Source organism: Mesocricetus auratus, unplaced genomic scaffold (genome assembly GCF_017639785.1).
Source record: "Mesocricetus auratus isolate SY011 unplaced genomic scaffold, BCM_Maur_2.0 Super-Scaffold_100029, whole genome shotgun sequence".
NCBI classification, from domain to species: Eukaryota; Metazoa; Chordata; class Mammalia; order Rodentia; family Cricetidae; genus Mesocricetus; species Mesocricetus auratus.
The window spans coordinates 15,102,668-15,115,182 of NW_024429210.1; positions in this window are offsets into that span (position 1 = coordinate 15,102,668).

A 12,515-nucleotide genomic window follows, 5' to 3' on the forward strand; every position below is an offset into this window, starting at 1 on the left:
GCCTGGATGGGATATTTATTGTATTTCTATGAAAATTAACTTTAAAATTGTACTAGTTCTTTAGCACAATGCCGCATAGGTCAGCTCCAATTCCAGTAACGGCTAATGTTGTTGCCATGGATGTTATGACTCCTTTCCACCATCCACGAGATTGGTTATCATCACCATCTTCCTCACTAGCATTTCAGAGAATATGTCAGTGTTCCACACACTGCCTCCTACTGGGATACAAGGAATGAGAAGTGTACGTATGTGGAGGGGTAGATTACTATTGTTGGTGTTTATCAAGAAGGGAAGATGGTTAAAGTTGTCTGCTATCAGAGAAATTTACTTTTTCCCATTTTCTATTTTTTAACCAAGTAACAACCCTGTTATTTAGTATATCCAGTGCTAACTAATTTGTGTTATTATTGTCACCAGAGAAGGGGGTAAGTGCTTTTTCTTCAAGACTACCAGAACCCCACCTTTTCAAAGAGAGAGCAGTTTTTGTAGTATGTTTGATTCCATGGTGTCTAAAGCTCTTGCTAGAAATAATTCTTTCCTGTTTCAATTCTGCATGGTCCAGAATATCCATGTGTGTTCTCTGGACAGCCAGTCCCTTAGAAAGGGCATCACTTACAAGAAACATGCAGCCTCCACATAGAGCAGCCATGTAATACAATGTTCTATAAATTAAAGTGCAGAAGTCCTTTTTGGGTAGGAAGATGTAAAAGTTTTTATGTTTTCAAAGAGTTGCATGACTGTAAGTAATAATAAGTACTGTATATTTTAAAAGAAAATAATTTGGGTGTGTTTACTAAAAATGATGAATATTCATAAAGATAGAAATGCTTAACCTGAATTATATTCCATACAATCTATTCATGTATCATAATATCACATTGTGCCCACATGTGTGTATAATCTCATGTTTACATCTACAAATTAAAATACATTTAAATTAATGATTAAAAAGGGGGTCAGTCTGAAAGAATGCTTCTATAATTTACTTAGTCTGTCAGGAAATAATGGCCAGGTTGAGTAACAGTGAAGAGTGAGAATCATAGTTCTTTTGTCTGTCTCCTCCTTGTGCCACTAACCAGCTACATGAACAGGACAACAATCACAGCCTTGTGCCTTAGTTTCTACACACACACACACACACACACACACACACACACACACACACACACACACACGGAGAACTTTCTTTATGTTTCAGTGCTAGAATTAAATGAGCGAATGTTGGGAACAGAGTCTAATAAGTGTATGTTAAGTCAATAAATAATCAGGACATCTAGTCATTGCTCATGAAGTCCTAGCTTCAAGACATGTGCAGTCCCAGGGAGTATAAATACAATAACAAACATGGTAGAATACCATAGATGATGAGTAGTACACAAGCCAGAAAATGGGGAATAGGGCAAGAAAGCAGGAATGTAGAGATGGGCATGGCTGACATTCCATGGCTAGTTAGCAGGCTGGCCTCATTGGGAACCAATGCATGAACAATGGCAAGAAGTAAGAAAGAGGGGCAGGAGAGATGGCTCAGCGGTTAAAAACACTGCTCTTCTTGAGGACCCAGGTTCAATTCCCAGCATCCACACTGCAACTAGTAACTGGCTGTAACTCCAAGATATGAACCCTGACACAGACATACATGCAGGCAAAACACCAATGCACATAAAGATAACTTTTTTAAGTGAGGGAGTCAGGTGGTTGGGATTTGAGGTAGGTTGAATTGGGATTGAGGAAGGGATGAAAGAGTCCACTGTGAAAATTCTTTGTCATCAAGCTCCTTGAATAGATCTATTTTGTATCTTGGATTTTACTTGGAGACACCTTTCACTAAATCCATAGATTTCCAGAACCCCTACCTTCCCAACATGAAGTCAAGAACAGCCATTACTACATAATGAATGTAAAGTACCTTTTCATTTAGAACATTTTGAAACTTGCATGACCAATGGGGGGGGGGTAAGAAGGGGAGCAGTCCAAACACTGTCCATATCTTCCAGAGAAATGAGAAGGGAGGGTTCTCAAGGCTTCCTCTAGGAGCCAAGCCTTCTTATCATTGTTACTATCATCTTCTTTGGTGAGAGTTTACAGTCCTGAGAATACCCAGTGACAGTTCTGGGTAGCCTTGTCTTGCCTGAGGCAGAAGTCAGTTCTTCTGAGTCACTTAAACAAAGACTTAAAATCCTAAGGAGAAACTAAACTTGAAATAGTCTGTTTGACAAAATCTTGGGGGTAGTATAAATGAATCTTTTTAGATCTACAGGCAAAGGAAGGCATGAAGGAAATGCTGTAGAGAGAGTATTTCCTTGGCCATTACCAAACAGCAAATAACAGTTGTAGAAAAGAAACAGCTATTCCTCTCCTGCCTAGGTCTCATTATCATGTTATCTGCTAACAAAATCAAGTGTAATTTGCTTCCAGTGTTACTGTATAATATAGTCAAGAAATTCTTAGTGGAGAAGGGTCACTAAAAGTCTCAACTCACAGAAGTCTCCCTTTAGGAGTAAGGCTCCAGAATTGTGGAGTTACCTTTTAGCCAGGACAGTTTTCTTTGGATTCAAAAAGAGTAGAGACACAGAGTAAGCAGCTTAGGGGCATTCCCATGATTCACAACATGCCTTTCTTGTCTCTGTGACCTAATACACGAAAGAAATAACCTCAGGGAAAGGAAGAATGATTTATTTTAGTCAAGAGTGAAGAGGGTTTCCTCCGTAGTTGTTTGGTCAATGTGCCAGGACAAGGAAGCATCATGCTGGCCAAAGGCTAAGCAGAGCAAATTGTACGCTTCTGGGTGAGCAGGGAGTGGAGAGAGTAAGGTGTTTCTGCTAAATTTCTCTTCGGCAGCTCACCAAAGTCTGAAAAGACATGCTACGATGTGATTCTGTGTCTTCAGATGTTTTTAGCTTAGTAACCATGAGCACAAGGTAGAGTGGTTGCGACGCCGCAGAGAGTCAGCCTAAGTGGCAAGAGGAAAGGAAAGAATTGAAAACAATAAAGCACACACAAAGCAGCGAGCAGGCTGGATTGTTCTGATTATCAGGAGACTCTGTCATCACTTGGGTAAAGGTCCCCCTTTGAAGGCAATCTCCCCCTCCCTCCGTTTTAGTCAATTACTGCAGAAAGTTAGCTGACTTGAAGAAAACACTCCACTGTTGAAGAGTGTCCACTGCTTAGTTGTCACATTGACATCTCTGCCACACGTACCCGGAACACGCTGATGGCAAGAGACGAATCAATGCAGTGTATTTTGTTACTTGGTTGTCATTCTACAAGCATCACAAAGGCTGCTGACCCTGGGTGTTAATGCTTTCAGGGAAAAAAATACTAAAAGCACTTGAAAACCTACTTTGAGGGGTGATCTAATTGTTAGTTGGATAACCACAAATACCTGGAAAGGAATGACAATATTTATGATTTCTGTTTGACTTTGAATTCATATTTGAAACTGTGCAGATAAACATTATAACCAATGAGTCTTTTGAAAATAAATTGATGTTTCTTGCCTACATATGCATAAGTCTAAGTCTGCTCCAGTAAACATATTTTATAACCTTTATTTCCTTTTTATGTTAGCATTTGATTATATATCCATCTGAATGAGATGGTGGAAATTTGAAGTAGAAAAGAAAATAGTTATATAGACATTCACAGATGGTTCATGTATTAATTGATTTTATTATCTAAGCATTTGCTACATACCTACTACAGAGAGGGCAACACAGCTGTGATTAAAAGCCCCGGTGCAACATTACCAAGTGCCTACTAAACATACTAGAGTGGGAGTTGAAGTCTCCTATTATTAATGTGTGGGGTTTGATGTGTGAATTAAGCCTTAGCAATATTTCTTTTACAAATGTGGATGCCCTTGTATTTGAAGCATAGATGTTCAGAATTGAGACTTCATCTTGATGGATTCTTCTTTGATGAATATGAAATGTCCTCTATCTCTTTGGATTAATTTAATTTGAAGTCTATTTTGTTAGATATTAGGATAGCTATACAGCCTTGCCTCTTAGGATCATTTGATTGAAAAATCTTTTCCCAACCCTTTACTCTGAGATAATGGCTAAGGAGCCAGCGTGGGACTAACCTAGGCCCTCTGCATCTGGGCGACAGCTATGTAGCGTGCTCACTTGTGGGACCCCTAGCAGTGGAATCAGGACCTGTCCATGATGAATGACCTGGTTCTTTGTAACCTATTCCCTATCCTGGATGCCTTGTTCAGCCTTGATGTGGTGGAGCAGAGCTTAGTCCTATCTCAGCTTGATGTGCCATGCTTTTTTGACTCCCATGGGAGGCCTTACCCCATCTAAGTGGAGACAGAGCAGGAATGGGTAGGGTGTGTGGTAGAGGGGAGGTGGTAGGAGGGAGTAGGAAGAGAAAAGGAAGGGGAAGCTGTGGTTGGTATGTAAAATAAAAAATATGATAAAGAAAGGAGTTAAAAAATAAACAAACTAGAACCTTTGTCTCTTCACAGGTTCCCAACTCAACTCCACTCCACTGCATTTCTAATTCTCACTGTGTATCTTTAGAGAATCTGGACAGTGTTTGCCGGGATCACTTCATCTAAAAAGTTTATAGCTACCTTTGTCGCTTGTCTATTATAATAAGATTATTGATATCACTTTGTATACATTTGCGTCTGTGTGTGTGCGTCCGTGTGTTTGTATGGTCCGTGTGTGTGTGTCCATGTGTTTGTGTGTCCATGTGTGTGTGTGTCCGTGTCCATGTCCGTGTGTGTCCGTGTGTGTGTGTGTATGTGTGTGTGTGTGTGTGTGTGTGTGTGCTCTGTGCTTGTGTCCCACCTCTCCCTGCTCTTCAGCACTGGAGATACAGATGAACACCACCACCTGTAGTTCTTCTAGTTTTTCTCATGGGTAATGGGACTCTGATATTAGATATGCTCATGAATCAGACATTACCAACTGAGCCACCTCTTCCCTAACCACCTTCTAAATTTTTTTTGTATAAATAACAAAAACATTACGAGTCTATGGCATAAAAAGCAATAGATCAGAAATCTCATTTCAACTAAAAGTCCAGACAGATTCAAGGAAACTGAAAGTTAAATACTTAAAATTAATCAAAAGGTACCATGACAACACCTAAAATCACATACCACTATGATGATGGGCTAGCAAAGATTCTGCAACCGTGAGCTATGCTGTGCATGTTAGCAGTTGCACAGCAAGAAGTAATTATACCTTACAGAAGATCCATTCTTTAACATTCTATGTCATCTTCTCATTGAAGTTAAAATTCTGAGACCTAAATACAAACAAGGGTTAAAATTAGTATTCCACTTCAAGACCTGTGTGGCTTTCAGAAAGGACTTACCTTACTGAACTCTGGTCTGTATCAATAAGACAGGAATCCATGGAATCTGCCTCATAGGGCTGTTTCAGGTGTCTCCAGGCAAATGGTGCATGGTATCTGATGGGGATGGGGAGAAACAAGAGGATAAGGAGAAGGCAGGGTAAAAGAGACTTTATTATCTTGTACAATATGAAAAATAAAAGTTAAGTCTCTCTGTGCATAGCAGTTCATGGCTGTAATTGCATTACTTTGGAAGCTGAAGCCGGAAGATTGCCATGAGTCCAAACCAAGTTCAGGTAACACAGAGTTTCTAGTCAGCCTGAGCTACAGTGAGACATTGTCTTACCTCCTTACTCCAAAGTCAAAGGAGTCTTCATTACAACAATGTAATTTAAAAAGTCTAGGCTCATCTTTTGTACATTTACATGTCTGACACTTCTTAATTGTCAACAACATTCACCTAAGTGTGAAAACATCCATTGTAAGAGAGGAAGCAATGAGCTCAACATCATTATTTCAAGTTTCCCAGCAATGTCTCCCTTGCATCCTATAATCTAAATTATGTCACATGCATGGACTACACCAGTTGCCAAACAAAGATACTGGTTTCAATAATCTCACTTAAATAATGTGAAACTATCCCCAAGCTGGAGATGTGAATACCACATTGACTCATGGAGATGTCAACACAATAAGAATTTAGCTGCTGATGAGAGTGGTTTCTTGGGAAGGATCTTAACAATGACACCAAAAGTACATGCTTGTAGATCTGGTCTTCAATGTTTCCTTTGCAGATCATGACACCCTCTTAAGCAGTGGGTTTAACTTATTCCTTTCCTCCCATTTTAGCCTCTACCTTCCTACATCTTCCTAAAATGCTTGCTTTGACCTTATAAAGTTTTTGCTTGGCTTTCTACATATACTACCAGGCACGAATTCCCTAGAACAGCATTTCAAATTTCTATGAAAGTGTCCAAGATTATCTTTCAGTCTTTGTGTCTGAAGACTATACCCCTTGATCTGCTGAGCACACACAGGCTTTTATGCTTTCAGCTATCCAAGCATACCAGAAACATCTACACTTTCAAACCTTGTATTTACTTTGCTCTTGACACAGAATGCAGCCTCTCTGTACTTCCCATCTCATTTGTCCTTCTGCACACTTCATGCTGAAAGTGCCATTCTTTCTTTTGTACGACATTGTATGGTATCATAATATCCCCAGATAAAAGAGAGGGAGGGAAAGAGAGAGATAGAACCAAATACTCCCATTTAAGTGTTACATCATTATTTGGTTTTTTAAATTTGTATGTACTCATATAGTTTGTGTGTGCACACACATGTAAGTGCATGCATGCAGGTATCCATGACGTGCTTATGAAAGTCACAGGGCAACTTATAGGAATCAGTTCCCTCCTTCCCACCATGTGGTAATCAACCACAGTAGCAAGAGCCTTTATTCAATTAGTAATCTGGCCCACCTATACTTTATTTCTAAGACTATGGTCATGATATATCCAATATGATTAAATGAAACTGCTTGTGATAATTTAACTTAAAAAATTAAATATTAGAATATTATCAAACAAATAGGTATGTACTCAGTAGTAGAATGCATTAAACAAATACCTATATATATATGTTTATATGTAAATAAATATTAAATAAAGTAACATGAGAATAAACTACCATCATAGGAAGATTTTTATTAAGATCATATTAATAAGAAACATTGAATGAAAAAGGAGAAATAAATATCATTTTCCCTGACATCGCTTTACATCTTCCATCTATGTTTGTTCATTATGAAGTGAAATTTACCCTGTACTAGATGCCACACTTTGCTAATATTCCATGAGCAATTGAGGCATAGTCACAGTCCTATAGAAGAGACGGCACTATCTAAAATTGGTCAATTTTTCCCCAAGCATTGAGGCTAAGAAATGAAAAAAAAAGTTTTAAAAGCATTCACGGCTGGATGAAGGATAGCTGACAGACATGTTTTAATTTTTGCCATTCCTGAATGTGACCCATTAAACAGAAGCAGTGTAGTTCTTGTAGTGGGCTTCAGTAAAGTGTCATGGGACTCACTTCAGGATACACTTTCCACACTTACTAACGGATCAATTTAAGGCCATCATCGTTACTAATTTCTCAAAGCACATTAATTTATGAAGGCATATATGTATACATATATGAGCAGATATATCCCACTTAATAGACCACAGGGATGTGCATTTTCAAAATATATTTCAATTAAAATCATGATACTCTCTGATTGAGAAAATGCCCGTCAAAAAGGATAATTTGGTAACTTTAGTAGAGCTTACTGAGTTTTTAAAAAACAGTTCTCTTTTAAAAGCTATTTGATGATTAATGGTACATTGATTGAGAATTAACAACTATCTTGTTTATACAATTCATTTAAAGGGCTGTTAAGCCCCAAGCTATGATTTAAAAAATGATCTAGGCTCAGTTTAGCATTCATTACACTAAGTATCTAAGCCAATGGCAGTCCACAAAAGTAAATACCTCTTTATCAACAAAGCACAGAAATGCTAATTGTCAGCTGGCAGCACCCAATCAGAGATCTCTGCAAACAAGCAACTGATGACTTTTGTAACATCTGTTTCATTTTGCTAATCCACCATTTGCTCTTTGGGGAAGAATAACATAAGAAGACATGGGATATGAACTTACAAAAAGGAAAAAACAAACCGCACGTGTGAACATATATCTGTGCCTGCGTGTGTGCATGTGTGTGTGTTGGCCACTGGATGTAAGTATACAGACCCCAACAACCACAACTGTGGAAGACAGAAGAACCCAAAAGATTTGTGTGGGAAAAGTTGCCACAAAGTTTAGGTTTCACTGTTCTGGACTTAAGTAGGAAGATGGTAGAGACATTTAGTAAGCTCTTCCATGAATTCTTTCTTCTATAGTTTTGAAGATGTAACCTCTCCATCATCCAGAGTTCCACAGGAAATACTCACCTTATGGGAAGTAAAACAGAAGAGATGGTTATTTTTAGATATAGAATGTTCTTTGTCACATGTTCATCCAATTACTTAGGTACATTTCCTCCTACCCTTTCCCCAAAGGAAACAGGGAAAGAGAAGGAACAGAAGAAAAAAAACTGGAGTGCAAGGGGAAGGCCAGTCATTTGATGTGTTTGTCTACATGGCCTTATACCTTTGAACTTCCAAATGCAACTTTATACATTGTCTTTTAACATTATGCAGTTGACAATTCTGAAAGCTCTCAGTTTAGACAACTAAATTATTGCTTGTCAATTTAGCTTGGGATGAAAGACAGGTTTTTTGTTTCACAGTAAAACTCCATTTAGAGCATATATTGGGCTCTTAATCCAGTCCTAGGTTGTGTTATGGGCTGACATTGGAGTGTATCTCAGTAGGAATTATCAGTCTGGCCTGACGCTCAACCCACACAAGATCCCCTGCTTTGGTTCATCAAGATGGACACACCTAGGATGGTTTAAAAGCAATTGAGATAAAGACCGCTCCAACTCTGAGGTTAACCTTCTAGTTGTTATTTCAATACCATTCTGTTTCCAACCAACAACCGACCTGAGCACAGCTGAAAATCACTATGAGCTGCCTTAGAAGCTGATGCAATGCTTCATGGTTTGTTAGTGAAAGCTTGCTAAGATTATGTCTTCATTCTCAAACAGCTACCTGTTTCAGCAGTTCCATTGGCTGGCATGCAGTTGTGTGGAGAACCCTCTTAGGTAAAGTTCCAAAATTGCATATGCATTTGTCATTTTGATTGGAGGAGGTTCATGCCGAAGATCTGAAGGCTAAAGCACAAAACTTTCCAGAAGGCTTTTTCCTTTTCTGATAGAACACTCCCCATCTCTAGCATCATCTATTCTGAAGCCTGTGATAAAGAAAGAGGATTGTCCCTACTAGGCACCAAGATGGGACACTCATCGAGTTTAAAGTGTCACATGTTCTCTTGCCTCTATTCTATTTATCTATCTTGTCAATATGACAAAATACCTGATGAGAAGCAGCTGAAGGGATCAGAATTATTGGCCGCTCACAATTCTGAGGAAAACAGTCCATCATGACAGGAGCCTTAGCCACAGCAGTGGATTGGTTCATGATGTCCACCAGGAGGCAGGGAAGGGAAGGTCAAGGCCAGAGGTCAGCTGGCTTTCTTCCTTGCTTCTTTTTCATTCAGTGTAGGACCTTAGTGCATGGGATGGTGCTATCCATATACAGAGTGACTCTGCCCTGTCACATGGACTTTTCTGAAAACGTCATCACGAACCCACTCAGATGTACACCTCATTAATATGGTAGGTGTTTCTTCTTGGTTTTGTTTTGGGTTAGGTTTAGGGGTTTTTTGAGACAAGACCTTGAATTCACTTCATAGACCAGCTTGGAACTCACTTCATGGACCAGCTTGGCTTGAATTTATGGCCATCTTCCTGCTTCTGCTTTTCAGTGTTGGGACTGCAAGCATGTTCAGTCCTAGATATGTTTTCTGAACCATCATAGCATCCCTTAGTGGAAATCATGTGCTGGGGAACTTGCTTAGCATAGATGGGGAAAAGGTGTTTCTAGATCTCATTATGTTTGGGAATATATATATATATATATATATATATATGTGTGTGTGTGTGTGTGTGTGTGTGTGTGTGTGTGTGTGTGTGTATACATATAATTTCACAGTAATAGAGGCTTAAAAAGTGGAAGAGGCTTTTGTTCTTTCATGTCAATTCCACCATCACTTTAAGGATGAGGGTATCCAGCTTGACGAAGATCTAAGTATCACACAATGAGATTCAGGTATTCTGCTCAATTAACTAGTTTCTCTTTCTACTGTATAGCTTTAATTACATATTTTCCTTGAGTGGTATTTGGAGCTCTTTATATGACTCCATAGGCTGAATTCAGAAAACATTATCACCATGTATGCATGATTGCTACTATGTAGATTCAAATTTGAATATAGTACTTTCTGAACTATTTTTCTGAAAATTCTTGGATTAGAAATAAAGTTGGTAAATCTTTCAGTAGACTGATGAAACATTATCTTACTTATTATCAAGCCGTCAATGACTACCTACCATAATGTCTTGTCCATAAAAAGTAACTACTGGATATTTGAATTCCTAATTTGATATACTTGATTCAGATTTCTGTTCTATATCATCTATAATTCACCTTAAAGCTATAAACTATTAATTTCTTTAGTCAAAATTGCCTGTTAACCAAATGTGTTATTACTCTATCTTTATCCTAATGAATAACTATAAGTAAGGTGATTAGATATGAGCATGACCCTACCAAACACATACTTCTAATTTGTATATAAAGCAACATGGGAAATGCAATAAAGAAAAATTGGATTGTCTAGGATTCACAGAAATTTCCTGTGCTGAAACAGACCAAAAAAGGGAGGGGGAGGCATATATATGTATGCATATATGTATGTATATATGTATGCACATATGTATATATACATAAACTTTCTAATCTGTCAGATTGAGATACTAACTCAGAACAACTGTGAAATGCCAAATGAATATATTAGAGATAACTGTAATCTAAACATTAAAAGCAACACGCAAAAATAATGGTATTGGGAATAGTAATCACAATTACAACAAAGACAGTAACCATGAGGTTGATGCATGCTCAGGTTAGAAGATGCTTCTTGGGTCAATTTCCTACAAACAAAAGACAGAAAAAGGTTTTTAGATTCTAGGAGCAGTGACTCTAGACATAAAACATGCAGTAATTGACAACTCAGGGTATCCCCACTGGCCTCCAGTTCTTACTCTGCATATAAAAACAGTACTTCATTCAAAAGCATGATTCACAATGAAATAGAGGCTCTATCATAAGGCCCACTCCTGATCTTTGTGTGACCTCCAGGGCACCCCCCAACTCAGAGTGCTGCAGGTTCCTGGAATGCAGTCTGCAGCAGGATACAGCCACTGTTTTCTTCAGAGAAAGACAGAGGAATGCCTTTCAGTGGTTGTTTTCAATCCTGTGGCGGTAGGCATTCAAGGGAACATTAGCACAGATGCTGTCACCAATTTATCAGTTCACTGACAATGTCCCTTCTGTTATGTTCAATTTTCCAGGTAGCTTGTGTCTCAGAAGACAAAAGCAAAAAGCCCAAACCTCCAAAAACCAAAATTTATTCTAGGAAGGAAAAAAAATTCTGTGTTTTTTATAGCACATAATAATGATAGTTTCCATACTGTTCTTTGATTGACCTCTGTGTTAGCTTTGGGATCCACAGGCAAAAATAACTTAACTGGATAGGTAAAGCTCCAGAACCCAGCATGAGGGGTGGTGCAGCTGGCTTTTTAGCCTAACTTTTGTTGTTCTAATTAGTTTTCTGTTCAAGGACTTCATTTTTAAGAAAGACCATGGACTTAGGTTCTGATGTTATCAAGTGTGTGATTAACCAAGTCATTTCATCAATATGGCATTTTAAACCAAACTTCTTTGTCTTTCACTTAAAAAACATTTAACAAGCTTCAGGGACTTGCACAAATAATGCAAATCAGTTAATTAAGTTGCATATTAATGTTTTGAACTCCTAGTGTTTTCACCATAGACATTTGATTATTTTTTCCCAGTTTTTAAAGGAGTCCCTGATACCATAAGAACCCAATTTTGGCCAAAAGATTGTATAAAGTTTACACACATTTATGCTATTTTGTGTACCCAAATATAGTTTAAATAGAAATTAATACAAAGCACCTAATTTCAGTATATATTTTCTAACAATGTGTAGACTACTGCCACTGTGCAAAATGCGTGTAACTTTTTGGGACATTAAACAATATATATTTCTTGGTCAAAACTATTGCAAATGATGAGTTAACTAACAGGATAATCTTTTCATGTCCTTCAGCTGCTGAGCTGTGAGTAGGTATTGCCCAACTCCACTGGAAAGTGTCTTTGCCACGTGATTGCTTTTGGGTTTTCTAAAAGACAACAAAAACTTCAGTTCTTTTTCTCTAATCTATAACTAAGTCACAACTGAAGATTCAACTTTGGGAGGGACAGAGATTTGCTAGGGAATCAGATCATGTGCAAACATCTCTTGGCATGTTTGAAGATGGGTTTTCTCCAGTGTATAAATGATAACAATAGCTGTTGTTTAAATATGAACCTTTTAACTTTTGCATTTTCCAGTTTTCTCAGGATAAACTC